A 15,613-nucleotide genomic window follows, 5' to 3' on the forward strand; every position below is an offset into this window, starting at 1 on the left:
ATCTCACAGTAGACATAGAAATAGAGGCTATTTATAAAAAAAAATGTTTTAAAAGAGGCGCACAGTTTTAGAAGAGAACCCAAGAATAGTTTGCATTTTTTTTTGCTTTTTTGGGGTGACGGAGTAAATTGTGGCGCTAATCAAATCTCGCAAATGCGCATGTTGTGCAGCCGTGCAGAGAAGCCCAATGGCCAAGGTCAAGAATTTTGTCAAATAATACATTAAATTCTGGTTTGTTTTTTCACTAAACACTATTGTATACCCCCAGAACACTTGGAATATATGGAACATGTTGCATTGGACCATTGATACTTTTGAATATTTTTTAAAAAAATTGATGCTGGTCACTATTCGCTGCCAGTATATGGACGAGCACAAGCGGGACATGAACATTCTCCTTTTGTGGTCCATGAAGCACATTAGAACAACACAAGGGCTAGAAAATGATGACTTAATTTTCCATTTTAGGGTGAACCATCCCTTTAAAACAGACTCAAATGTCAGGCAGAAAAGAAAAGGACAACAACCAACTCTACGACTTAGGCTTACAGTACTTTTGAGAATGATGAACAGGAGAAATGATCCATGACTGACAGCAGAACAGTAACACCAGACTTCATCTGCTGGTCAGAGAAAGAACAGGAAAAACTCAAAAACCATCGAAAGAGAGAAGATAGATGTGACAGCTGTAATCACATTTTTAAGCAAAGACACAATAACTATTAAAACAATCCCTTATTTTTACTTTATTAATAAGCATTTACTTTTAAGATTTATTCAAAGCCACTTTAGTATTTTTAGAGTACAAATACAAACAAGTGCTACTATAACAATTCTAATGCAGATATACTGTAAAACCCAGCCAGAATAAGAAGAAAATTACTTTTTGCAGTGCAGTGAATGCATATTTATCATCACAGTCTGTTATTGGTTTGTCTTTGTTCTCTCAGGACCTGCAACTTCCAGCTCTGATCCATGCTGTGATTATAACACTCTTGATGAATCCTGGACCCATTCTTGCATATGCGACTGTCTGATTTGAGATCTGTCTTTTCACACTGAGGACAACTGAGGGATTCAAACTCCACTATTTAAAAAAAGGTTCTTCAACTTGATTGGAGTCCACCTGTGGCAAATTCAGTTGAGTGGACATGATTTGGAAAGGCACACACCTGTCTATATAAGGTCCCACAGTTAACAGTGCATGTCAGAGCACAATCCAAGCCATGAAATCCAAGGAATTTTGATCAAATGCTTCAGTGTCAGTATGCAAGGCTGCTAACAATGATATATAACAGGGATTCGCACAGCTGGATTTTCCACTTTCTCTATCAGGACTGTGACTCTGGACACCAGAGGAGAGAGCGCAGGTCTCTGGACTTCCATGACAGTGCTTCCATATCCATGGGTCCTCTGATGTTGTCTAAAGGGAACTCAGGTGAACATTTAATTTATTTTAATTATTTGTAATAAAGGTTTCTGATGATTTCGGTCACAAATACATTACATTTCACTGCAATGCATTATGTTCCCTGTTCACATAATGAAGGTGAGGCTTCTTGTGTGGTTCTCTGATGGTGCTTCTTGTTCCTTTGAGTATCCTGACCTTCTTTAAGTTTATTATCACAACAAATATGCAAATATTTACATGCATATTGTAAAGTCACCTTTATATATATATATATATATATATATATATATATATATAAATATAAATATATATATATATATATATATATATATATATATATATATATATATATATGTGTGTTTATAGAAATCAGGTTCAGACAGGGGATCAGTCCTCCTCTGGCCAATAAACAAGAGCATGATTATGATCAGGCAGCATTATTGTCTGATGCCATTTTAATAAACACACTGGTTTTGGGTTTCTAATTGTTTTCACATGTAGCCTTTGTCTGCAATCACACCAAATCATTTACATGAATTGTTATATACTATCTATTTTATTCAAGATGATAGTGATAATAACAAAGACAACCAGATTCATTCAGTGACATTATACATTATCCAATCACATAAATGTGACTGAAGGCGTGTCACAACCATGAGTGCCTTTAGATAACTAGAGCATTACAGTAGGCTCCCTACCCTGAATAAAAATGTCACCAGGCCATTACTCAATACATAGACATTTCAGTTTGTGCTCATGTACGAATAAATTCAAATGACAAATTCAAATTATCTGCCTTGTTTTTATTGAATTATTGATAAATCCAATTTCAGAAGAATTCAATTCTGGAGACATTGTTGTCCAGACATTTGTTTTTGTTTACCAGTTTTATGAATGGCCTATCACATGGCTATGTTCACACTTTCAGTGTGTATTCTTGAAATTTCCTGTGCACACAGCAGCTTACAATAGCATCTCAAATACTATTTGAATGAACATGCAAATCTATGACTGTATGACAGTGACCAAAGTACTATCAAAGATGGCGACATAAAACTGTAAAGTCTTATTAAATGTGTAACGACAAAAGTTGAGGCACAAGTTCATCTGTTAAATTAACTAGCAGCAGAGTGAGAGCGGAGCATTTGTGTCACGTCCAAACCACAAAACTCATGGCAGGAAAGCAGGATAGTGACTGGAGTTTAAAAAAAGATAAGATAGAGTGAGGCCCAGCCATTGCTCAAATAACCAACATTATTCCTGTATTGCTTAGATTTTAGTTTTTTAATGCAAGATGGTGAAGAGAAACTAAATTTGAGCATCTGAGGAGGACATAGGGCTGGACGATATGAACAAATATGTATCTTCTATTGATCATTTCATTCTGTTGTTCCTGTTTTCTCGTTTCCTGTGGTTAGTTTCTGTTGGTTGCCTGGGTTTCTGAAGGTGTCCTGAGTGGTTAGTATCCTAACGGTAAAAGACTGTAAAAATGCTACGGTGAAAAACAGTTAATTGGTTTATAGAAAGTTTACGTACTTATACAGTGAATAACCATAATGTAATTTTACAGTAAAATACCGTTACATTTACAGGTTTTGGAAGTGAAAAATAACAAGACATATAATTTACAGTGAAAAAACATAAAAATTGGCATTCCCACATTACCTGTGTGATACTTCGCATTTGATGTAATTTTGTTGAAATAACTGTTTCTTCCTATTTTTTTCTAATCAGTTATGTACATTAGGGTTTTATGTTACAAGTTGCTAAATTAATGTTTATTGCATTTGTTAAATTTCATGTTGTGTTACCATGATGGTGTTTAGTGTTTGTGTGAATGACACTGTGTGCACCTTCTATATATTAGTATTGTCCTCCTCAGCTTTTGAAAAGCTGCTTGTGATGAGCTTTGATTCGTCATGTGACTCTCATCACCACTGTGTTTGGTGGTTGTCAGTGTTTACAAAGGTATATTAGTACTTCAATTGGTTGGTAAATTAACATAATATCAGTTAATTAAATACATTTTTACTGTAAGTTTAAATCTGTAAAACCTACAATGTTGCTACCATATTTTTATGGTAAATTTAACCACTTTAACGCCTTTTTTTTTTTTTTTTTTTTTTTTTTTTACAGTCTGTAAAATAAACAGGTATGAACCTTTAAATTATACAGTATTTTTTTTTGGTAAAGTTCTGGCAACCACAGCCGCCGTTTTTTTCTTTACAGTATATATAGCCCTTCGTTTCAGTTGCTATTTGTCCATTCTTGTCAATGTATTAGTTTACTTTGCTCCTGCATTTCTCCTGTGCTTCCAAGTTCCAGAGTGTTTAGTTTTCATTTAAAAAATACCACAATCTTCGCATAAACCCTCCTTCCCTGCCACCTATGGTGTTTCGGTGGGGCAGCAGTTTTCAGTGAAATGTTAGGTGTTCTGTTGATTCCAGTAACACATCAGGACGTGGAACATCTAACATCCCCTCAAAGGGAAGTATCAAAATTAGTGCCCATTTCAGAGAACTTGGCAGCGTGGAAACTACTGCCAGGGATTTATGCGTGGGTTCTAAAGACAGTAAGAAAGGGATACAGAATTAATTTTATTCCTCGTCCTCCGAGTTTCAACGGCGTGGTCTCCACTACCGTGAAGCCGGGGCAAGTGACTTTACTGTCATAAGAGCTGCAATCTCTTCTGAAGAAAGGGGCCATAGAGCATGTTTCCCCCTCTATGAGAGAGAGAGAGAGTCAGGTTATACAGCAGATACTACTTAGTTCCCTAAGGACGAGGGGCTGTGTCCAATCTTAGATCTTCGAGGCTTAAACCATTCAGTCAAAGCTCTCAAGTTCAAGATGTTAACCGTAAAGATTATCGTGTCACAATCCATCATCATGATTGGTTTGTCATGATCGATCTCAAGGATGCATATTTTCACATAGAAATATTGCCACAACACAGGAGATTCCTGAAGATCGTTTTCATAGGGCAAAACTTGCCAATATCAGGTTCTTCCATTCGACCTAGCCTTATTACCCCGCCACACATACACAAAATGCATGGATGCAGCACTGGCTCCATTGTGACTCCAGGGCATTCGCATTTTGAATTACATAGATGACTGGCTAATACTAGCACAGTCACGAGATGGCGTTACAACACAGATGTCGTACTAGCCCATCTAGTTTCTCTAGGGTTGAGACTAAACAAGAAGAAAGTGTTCTCTGTCCTTCCCAGAGAACGACATATTTAGGGGTCATATGGTATTCGACCAGGATGCGGCCACAATTGTCTCCCGCTCGAGTCGAGTCCATTCTAACCACCCTGAACAATGTCAGGCTAGGCCAAGATTGCACTGCTCTGCAGTAGCAAGAAATGTTAGGTCTCATGGCATCAGCGTCCTCGGTGATTCCTATGGGCCTCTTGCATATGAGACATTCTGTTGTGGCTCAGAGCTGAGAGGTTTTGTCTAAGCAATTCCCCACGGCAAATAAGGGCAAGGGCACGCGCTGAGTGCTTCGTGCCCTTTCTAAAATCCATGTTTATGGTAAGTCACGTGCTAAAGCTTCGTTCCCTTTCTATGTGGCTCAGACCTCGGTTCTTCACCTTGGGTCCCACTCTATATGCATTGATGTTGCAAGATGCCAACAACTGACGCTTCCTGCACAGGCTAGGGAGCGGCCTTAGGTGGCCGTCCAGTCCAAAGGGATATGATGAGGTCATCTTCTCGATTGGCACATCAATTGCCCCGAATTGATGGCTGTATTTCTGGCCCTGAAGTACTTCCTCCACCAGTTAAGGGGTAACCATGTCCTAGTGCGGGTGGACATTACTCCGGTAGCCTCTAATATGAATCGCCAGGGTGGACTGCATTTGCGACGTCTAGCAGGCTAGTGCAGCGCATTCTGCTCTGGGTTCAGGACAAGTTCCTGTCCCTCAAGGCGATTTATATCCCCAGATATCTGTCCAGACAGAGCATACCGACGGGGGAGCAGAACTCCACCTGAGGTAGTCAAACAAATCTGGTAAAGATTTTATGAAACAGATGGACCTCTTTGCCCCCCAACGGGCAGCACAATGTCCACTCTATTTCTTTCGGAGTGACCCAGCTTCCCCTGGGTCTGGATGTGATGCGCATATGTGGCCCGGAATGCGCCTGTATGTGTTTCCTCCGGTTTCTGTGCTCCCAGGAGTTCTAGCCTAATTTCGCCAACAAGGGACTTGCCTCTTTCTGATAGCGCCACGTTGGCTGAATGGAATATGGTTCTCGGATAATATCTGTCCTCGATGGCTCGCCGTTGGCAATACCGAAGAGGAGAGACCTTTTGTCTCAGGTGCAGGGGACAATATTTCATCCCCTGATGGAGATGTGGAAACCTTCATTTTTGGCCCCTGAGGGGAACCAACTGAGGGACACAGGGCTTTCACTTGATGTTATTGAGCTAGGGCTCTCTCCTCTAGATAAAGTTATGCCAACAAATGGGGTGTCTTTGGAAGATGGTGTATTGCAAACAATGTAGATCCAGTTAACTGCCAGATTGCTACAGTTCTGGATTTCAGCTTGCCATGCTCTGGTTGACGGGGTGCCTTTGGACAAGCATGTCCTGCTCTATTGCTTTGTTCGAGGAGCTAGGCGGCTTAAGCCTCCTTCTAGAACCAGTTTCCCTTCATGGGACCTAGCAGTAGTCCTAGAGGGCCTGGTTGAGACCCCCTTTGCACTGTTAGAGTCAGTTTCTGTCAACCTGTTGTTGTTCTTATGGTTATAACTTCTCTGAAAAGAACTGGGGATTTGCAGGCTCTGTCCACTGTGCCATCCTGCTTAGACTTTGCCCCAGGAATGGTGAAAGCTATTTTGCATCCTCATCCTGACTATCTGTATCTAAGGTTCCTTTCTCGAACTTGCATCCGGTCACTCTTGAAGCCTTCTGCCCTCCGCCGTTCACTATGCCGGAGCAGGAGAGACTTCACAGACTGTGTCCAGTCCTTGCTCTTCAGACTTACATCCACCGCACTAGCCAGTGGCATGAGTCAGAGCAACTATTTGTTTGTCATTGCGGCCATAACAGGGGTGTGGCGGCCCTTACAAAATGTTTGTGATGGTACACCTGAAAAAAAAATAAATAAATAAATAAAAAAAATACCGGTGTGCATCTTGAGACAAAACAATGACACTGACTTATTTTAAGATATGTCAGTGCAATTTGCTTTCAGGTAAAATGACTCAAACATCCATTTTAGGACTGGCTTAAGCCTTGCCTGTGAAACCGGTCATAATTTAAATGCTAGCTATTTAAGGTGGAGCCTGGGAAAAGAAACTCTATTTATGCCAAGATGTTCTAGTGCACAGTAATCTGCCTGAAGGTGGAAGTGCAAACAGGTTTTGGTCAGGGTGAGAGAGGTCTGTGATGATGAGACTTGCCTGCTATGTGCATGTACGAGATGTACAAAAGATATAAAGAAATAAAGCCTTGGTGAGCAGAAGAGACTTCTTTTCTTTTAAAAACATTACAAAACACATAATTAATACATTACTATCCTTCCTGTAGCATGGCACTATCAATGCCAATGTCATGGATTCAGTTCAGGGAAAGCAAGGGCTGGGCTGGGCTGGGCAGGGCTGGTTCAAATTTATTTCTATAGCACTTTTCACAATTCTGCATGGTTGCAAAGCAAATATACATATAGAAAGTAGTTACAAAAGTAAATATTTGAAATTATGACAAATAAAGAAAACAACATATTGTCAGTTTGAAATGGTGGAAGATTATTTAGTGTATTTCTAATGCATTCCAATGTAATGCACTTTACCCATTAATGCTGCTTTAATGGCACGTTGCACATTGAAATATGGACTGCAGCCCTTTGGGCTGTCCAAATATTATGCATTATTAAACAAATTATTAAACTGATGCTGACCAGTCCTCAAAAATTACACAAAAAGTTAAAAGGTCAAATAAATTCAGAAATGTTAACTGCATGAAAGTAAATCATTTCAAACTATGTGTCGCATTTAAATATGCAGTGTAATGCGAGACCGCCTATTCATTTCATTGTGTTTTTGTCAGGAGCAGTTGTGGTTCATTAAGAGTTGAAGCACGCAAAGACAATTGGCAGAGGAATGTTACAGATAGTTTTATTCCATTCGCACGCACTGAAACACAAGCAGTTCTGCAGTGCACATCAGTCACATTCTTTAACCAATGAACTTTTAATCCATATAATTTGTGCTGTCATCGATAGAAAAATCAGTTTACTTGTAACAGTATAGAGAGAACACAAAGTAACCCCAGTTTTGCATTGAGTATATCTGCTTGGTGGCGAAACAGGTAAAGTGAGTGCTCTTGTGCAACAGCGCAGCAAGTTCTAATCCAGCCTGTACTTGTTCCTACATTCAATATACATATACATCTGTTCCCATTTTCTCATTGATAAGTTACTGGTATACTGGGGGTGACTGTAAAAGGCAAATTCTTAAGCTGTGACTTTAATTACACATATTACTTTATTGTAGCCTATTTGAAGCACACTATAATGATGTCATTAGCAAACTTCAAGTTTACTTGGAATGCCATTGCAATGCGTTTTAAAATCTCTAAAATTTTGTTATTAGTATAATATTAATGTATGTTCAACACTCTTACAGTGTAATTGAACTGCAGTTGTAACATCACCAAAATATATTTGAAGTTTATGCTGAGTTAATTCTGCATTTTAAAACTTAAATACAAGAGTATATTTAAAGGGTACTAAAGTATACTTGGAATAGTTCCACTTTAGCACAAACAAGTAAATTTTAATACAACTTTAGTTGAACTTCAGCACTGCTTTTGGACAACTAAAATGCATTTAGTACAAAATTAGTTGTTCCAATTTAGCAGTCTTTAAGTATACCAATTTATAGCATGCCACAAATACATTTAGTTATACTAAAGTAGCCTACATACGAATAAATTGTGTTTAAGTATACTATTTTTTCACTAGGGTAGTGATGGCCGAGCGTTAGCGTTATGAGCGTTAGCGTTATGAATCTTTTGTGTCGAATCATGATTAGGATTGGCACACCGAAAATATTCTTGTCACTTTATAATTTTAATATTGATCCACTGTACTCACATGAACTGATTTAAATATGTTTTTAGTACATTAATGGATCTTGAGAGAGAAAATGTCATTGCTGGCTATGCAGGCCTCACTAAGCCATCGGATTTCAACAAAAATATCTTAATTTGTGTTCTGAATATTAATGAAGGTCTTACGGGTGTGGAACAGCATGAGGGTGAGTAATAAATGACAGAATTTTCATTTTTGGTTGAACTAACCCTTTAAGACTGTTCATAACTTTAAGGGTTGATTCACACAGAATGTGTTTTTGCTGTGAAAAGTGCGAGAAGTAGGTCAGTGGAATGAAAAAAAGTGCAAGGTCTAGAGCTGCGTTTTTTTTTTTTTTTTTTTAACGGAACTTATTTTAACTTAAGCACCGCATTTTTAGAATGCCATTTCACGTGCGAGACGCTGCAAAAGACACGAGAGTGCAACAGTTAAAGACGTCCATCTAGCGTGTGTTTACTTTGAAAAATAATGGAAATTCAAGAAAGATCTACAACAGAAGAAGATAAGAAAGTTTCGAAGGGACACTATCGACTACAAAGGAAACAAAGTATATGCCTGGCTCAATCAAGGTGGTAATTCTACTAAGCCATTACGCAAGGTCCATTTCCAAGATAAAATCTCTCATATCTCAGCTTCCAGTGGGGACAGTGATGTGGATTTTTTTTAACAGATCATTCGAGCGACACAGACGATCATCGAAAAACTGCACGTCATTACCAACTGCGACGAAGAAGATCCTTCAGGGCAGATGGGCTGGGAAGAGGAGGAACTCTCCCAGTCACTCCGAGAAGGGGTGCCCACCAAAGGACTCCGAGTCACTCTGAGAAGGGATGCTCGCCAAAGGACAACTTGATCTTTAATCTCACTGCCAGGAACTCCAACCCCATGAAGTAAGTCTTTTGAACAAGGGGTTGAGTTTTGTTCCCACCAGAACTACAGATCCCTTTGTAACGAAAATTTAATTGTTTACATTTTTTTTTTTTCGATCCTTAAGACTGAAATGTTTTTATAGACATACAAGCACAGATCAAGAAAATGTGGTTTACCAATAGTGGTCATTTGAAATTCAAGCCAAATTGCACTTTTTGCCCTCAGGTTACAAACCCTTCGGTTTGCATTTTTTGTAGACTAGCGGAAAGAGATGTTAATAGGCTATTTTTTGACTCTCCTGTAAAGAATAAGTTCAATCTGTTGTGGTTTGAAAAAGATGCTTTTGATAAATTGTGTAAAGACAAAGATATAGTGGTTAAACCCGCTGATAAAGGGCGTGGCTTGGTAATTTTTCCTAAAGTTCTCTACAATTCTGAGGTTCTTCGTCAGCTACAAAATACCATGTACTATAAAGCCTTGACATAAGACCCCACAAGACAATTTTGTTCAAGAAATTTAACATTTTCTTAAGACAGCACATTTGGGTGGTTTGATCTCTGAAAAAGAACTACAATATAGTTTCAATCATTCTCTGACTAAGCCTGTATTCTACATTTTACCTAAAGTCCATAAAGATTTGACCAGCCCTCCTGGACGACCTATAGTGGCAGGCATTAATAGTCTGATAGAGCAACTTGACTTTGGTTACATCTCTAGGGATGACTTCATTGTCTGTCAGCTATAAAAAATCTGAACAATCATAATTGCAACAATGATGATGGTCTGCCAACAAATGTGTTTGCCTTGTATATGAATTGCCTTAGACCATCCATTAAGTTTACTTATCATGTGGAGACAACAGACATTAACTTCTTAGATACTACCATTTGTGATGTTAATGGGCAACTCTTCTCTACTTTACTCTTCTAAGAAACGGCTAAAAATAGTCTCTTACATGCTGAGAGTGCTCATCCTACATCTTTGAAACGTGGTCTACCGTATAGTCAGTTCATGAGACTATCGCATCTGCTCCAATAAGGATGATTTTGAAGTTAAGGCACAGATTTTATACAATGATTTTAGAATCACTTGGATATCCAACGAAATAGTTAGATATGGTAAAGTTCATTCTTTGCCAGATAACACCAATTTGATCCCTTCAAAGAATACATTTTCTTGTGTTATTAAATCTACTTTTAGTCCTTTGAGTTCAGAAGTTAAGAAGGTAATCAATAATCACTGGCATATTATACGAAGTGATTGTGAATTGTCAGATTTGTTCACTGATCCACCTCTCTGTGTCTACTCTAGGAACTCAAATCTAAGAGACAAATTAGTGCATGCAGATACCCCACTTCTGGGATCCTCTCAGATGCCCAAGCAAACTTTCCATGTAAAGCAGGGCCGGAGTGGGACTCATTTTTAGCCTTAAACCGGCCCACTTTAATTCAAGACTGACTATATTAAAATAATGTAATTAAAACCTCAGTATATAAGTCTGCAATGGTGCGCTGTTCTCTACAGCCTTGTAAATAATTGTATTTTTCAAAAATGTCTATAAAAATTATAGTACAAAAAAATGCTAAAATTTGATATAGAGTCATTTTTATTGTTATGATTTTATAATGTGAACCACTGATTGATTCTCCAGCCATCTAGTGGCTGTAGTTAAAAAAAAATTCATGTTATTTTATTTTTAAAGTGTTTGCTTTCCAGTAGATGGAAGCAATCATTCACTAAACCCAGGCACATTTTTCATGTCTATCACTATGAATGAAACCTAAGAAATGTAGATCTTTTTTTTTATTTTTTATTTAACATAAAATTTAACATAAAATGTTGCTATTTTATATGAATGTATATACTTAAATTATTACAAATTGAGGCCAAAAAAACCCAAAAAAAACAAAAAAAACAAAAAACAAAACATAAATCCTCCAAAACTGCACAACTTTACAGTAAAATATTAAAGTGACAACACCGGCTCTCACGGCCAAATAAACAGTCTGGCCCACTGGGAATTCTCCAGGCGCTCCCGATTAGCCAATCCGGGCCTAATGTAAAGATTGTACTGCTTGTCTTTATTATATAAAAAGTAAATCCTTTACACATCCAATTTGTGGCAAAAACTATAAAATTAAACAATTGATTACATGTAAAACTACACATGTGATATATTTATGTGTGTGTGTGAAATCATCTACCACCTGTTTGAGCCCAGCTGGTAACAATTAGTAATTGTGTCTATAGTAGAGTAGTGTTTGCTGTTTGTTCCATGAGCACTGAAGAAAGAAGGAGATGAATGTTTGCTCTTTGGTCTGTTTTTAAGACACGTCACTTTTTTGCAAATTTTTTTCACTTTGTATATGTCTAATTAAAGTAATTTTTTTTTTTTTGATAGACCCTTGATTTGGTCTAATTGCATGTCTTTCAGTGTGCAGATAACTTTGTTTTTTTTGGTTGATCATGGACACAAATGTATTTCCACAACATTTGCATTTAAGCATTATTTGTTTGGTGTTGCCACATAGTCTTCATGCCAAGATCCGCCCATGATCTGTTCAAACAATTAATGTCATTCCACATTTCAAACATCTGCAAACTATCAACCACTTCAAACACAAACATCTTATGTCACATGAAAAAATGACAAACCGGTTCTAGTTCCTGTAATGCTCCACCCACTTCAAGTCAAATGAAAAAAGCTGCAGGTCAGCATAACTATACTGGGCTACCAATGGGTGAATCTCCCTGAGTTTGCTCTGACTTCAGGTAAAGTAATTTATCAAAATTTTCCTCTTCATTTGATCAAATCACTCTTAATGCCACTGGCTTTTGATGGATCTAAACTGATGTTAATCTCTAGAAACAATTCTCAGAATTGACTTTACACAAACAGATTCATCAATTCTGAAAGCTTGTACAGTAGATCCATTACAATTGAATATTTGCACTCCATGATGCTGGTATCATTGTAGATAAGGGATACAAATAAGGGATTTCATTACTTGTAATAATGGTAAAAGTTTGTTTAACAAAAACGCCAATAAAGTCATACTTGTTACGGGACCCGAACTGCGTCAAAAAAAAAAAAAAAAAAAAAAACCCAAACAAAATACAAACAAACAAAAAAAACAGCCAGCTTAACTGCAAAGCATTTTATCGCGATTAGATCAAATTGAGACAGAGTGCATTCATGTACAAATCAAAGTGCCTCGCTCACAAGCTGTACCGTAACATTACATTGTATGACACTTAAATAGCATATTTTGCACTCCCCAAATATTACTTTCGATGAAGACGTTTGCCATAATAAAGCCAATAAAAAACGTTGCCTTGTCAGCAATTTGAAGGCTATTTGAATAATATTGGGACACTGACATGTTGGCTACAATTTTGCTTTGTAAAACTGAAATGCTGAATCGCTAGGAATTCCTTCGTGCACGGCTGTACGGTCAACAAGAAAAACTAAATAAAGAAATAAGGCAACGTGCGTGCAAGACAACAGAAAAAAAGCGGATGTCTAAACTTCATGTGATGCCAAACAGCTAATCAAAAACTTTTTTTAGGCTTTTGGCAAATGACTGTAGGTGGTACTGCGGTAAATTAACTGTTGACATATAAGACACTCTCTTCGCATCTTTCTATTCTAACACAAACAAACTTATACATGAACAAATGGCATTTGCATTGCACACGACATATGCAATATACACTGTAAAAAATAAAAACGGAATATATATATCAAGAGAGAGAGAGCGAGAGAGAGAGAGAGAGAGAGAGATCCATTTCAGAAGACTCTGTTTGCTAATTTTAAAACTTTAAATGCGTATTAGCATACTCGAAATCCACTAAGCTCAGGAACACTGAATAAATGTAATGTAACTAGCCGCGGGATTTTATCAGGGTGCTGGGGGCGATTTTAAGCAAAATCCTAATATTAAACAGCCCAAACAACTCTTATAGATAACATACAAATGAATTAGGGCAGGGCTATATGAGAACAATCAGAACATGATCAAATGCCAAACAAACAAACAAAACACTGTATATTTTACACTGCACTGTCTGCGACAGCACTAAACCTGCATCTTATATGATGCTCAAATGTAGTTTGACACTCAGTAATGCCGATGAATGCTATCTATATTCATCTTTTTTTTTCTTGTCAGACAGGGAGCGCAAATGGATTTTTGCCAGACAGTCCCAAAAAAAGGGAGCTTTGTCCCGCGTCCTGCAAGACGTAAGCAGTGTCCCTCATTTAAAGGGTTAGTTGGTTCACGCAAAAATGAAATTTCTGTCATTAATTACTCATCCTCATGTCGTTCTAAACCCATAAGACCTTCGTTTATTTTATTATTATATATATATTATACACACTACAATTCAAAAGTTTCAAAACATTACTATTTTTTAATGTTTTTGAAAAGTTTCTTATGCTCATCAAGCCTGCATTCATTTGATCAAAAATACAGAAAAAGGAGTAATATTGTGAAATATTATTACAATTTAAAATAATGGTTTTCTATTTTAATATACTTTAAAATATATATATTTTTCTGTAATGCAAAGCTAAATTTTAACAGCCAGTCTTTTGTGTCATGATCCTTCAGAAATCATTCTAATATGCTGATTTGATACTCTGTTATTATCAAAGTTGGAAACAGTTGTTGCTTAATATTTTTTGGAAACTGATACTTTTTCAGGATTCATTGATGAATAAATAGTTAAAAAGAACAGCATTTATTCAAAACCATTATTTTAAATAGTAATAATATTTTACAATATTACCGTTTTTTTTTTTTATTTCTGTATTTTTGATCAAATAAATGCAGGCTTGAAGAGTAGAAGAGACTTCTTTCAAAAACATTAAATATATAAAATATAGAGAGAGAGTCATAATATATTATATAATATATGAGTATAAGTGTAAGTACATTTCTGTTAAGCTTGCATGCACATATTTTTGTTAAAGCTGTAGTTATTAAGCAAGATAATTTTTTTTGACTGGTTTTCCCTGAATATAGTTGCTATTAAAAACAGAAGTAAAAGAGAGACGCACGTTATTTCATTATATTTAGTAGACTGAATAGGTCCCATAGAGTAAATTACATGGGAAGATAATCCCACATGAAAAAATACTATAGTAATTTATAGTAAATACTATAGTGTTTTTGAACCATATTATAGTGAATTATACAAACCCGATTCCAAAAAAGTTGGGACACTGTACAAATTGTGAATAAAAACAGAATGCAATGATGTGGACGTTTCAAATTTCAGTATTTTATTCAGAATACAACATAGATGACATATAAAATGTTTAAACTGAGAAAATGTATCATTTTATGGGAAAAATAAGTTGTTTTTAAATTTCATGGCATCAACACATCTCAAAAAAAGTTGGGACAAGGCCATGTTTACCATTGTGGCATCCCAGTTTACCAGTCTGACATTGTCATGTTGGAAAATGCAAGCTCTTCCCTGAAAGAGACGTTGTCTGGATGGGAGCATATGTTGTTCTAGAACTTGGATATACCTTTCAGCATTGATGGTGCCTTTCCAGATGTGTAAGCTGCCCATGCCACACGCACTCATGCAACCCCATACCATCAGAGATGCAGGCTTCTGAACTAAGCGCTGATAACAACTTGGGTTGTCCTTGTCCTCTTTAGTCCGGATGACATGGCGTCCCAGTTTTCCAAAAAAGAACTTCAAATTTTGATTCGTCTGACCACAGAACAATTTTCCACTTTGCCACAGTCCATTTTAAATGAGCCTTGGCCCAGAGAAAACGCCTGCGCTTCTGGATCATGTTTAGATATGGCTTCTTTTTTGACCTATAGAGTTTTAGCCGGCAATGGCGAATGGCACGGTGGATTGTGTTCACCGACAATGTTTTCTGGAAGTATTCCTGAGCCCATGTTGTGATTTCCATTACAGTAGCATTCCTGTATTTGATGCAGTGCCGTCTAAGGGCCCGAAGATCACGGGCATCCAGTATGGTTTTCCGGCCTTGACCCTTACGCACAGAGATTGTTCCAGATTCTCTGAATCTTTGGATGATATTATGCACTGTAGATGATGATAACTTTAAACTCCTTGCAATTTTTCTCTGAGAAACTCCTTTCTGATATTGCTCCACTATTTTTGGCCGCAGCATTGGGGGAATTGGTGATCCTCTGCCCATCTTGACTTCTGAGAGACACTGCCACTCTGAGAGGCTC

The sequence above is a fragment of the Chanodichthys erythropterus genome, chromosome 19 (genome assembly GCF_024489055.1).
Source record: "Chanodichthys erythropterus isolate Z2021 chromosome 19, ASM2448905v1, whole genome shotgun sequence".
In the NCBI taxonomy this organism is placed as follows: domain Eukaryota; kingdom Metazoa; phylum Chordata; class Actinopteri; order Cypriniformes; family Xenocyprididae; genus Chanodichthys; species Chanodichthys erythropterus.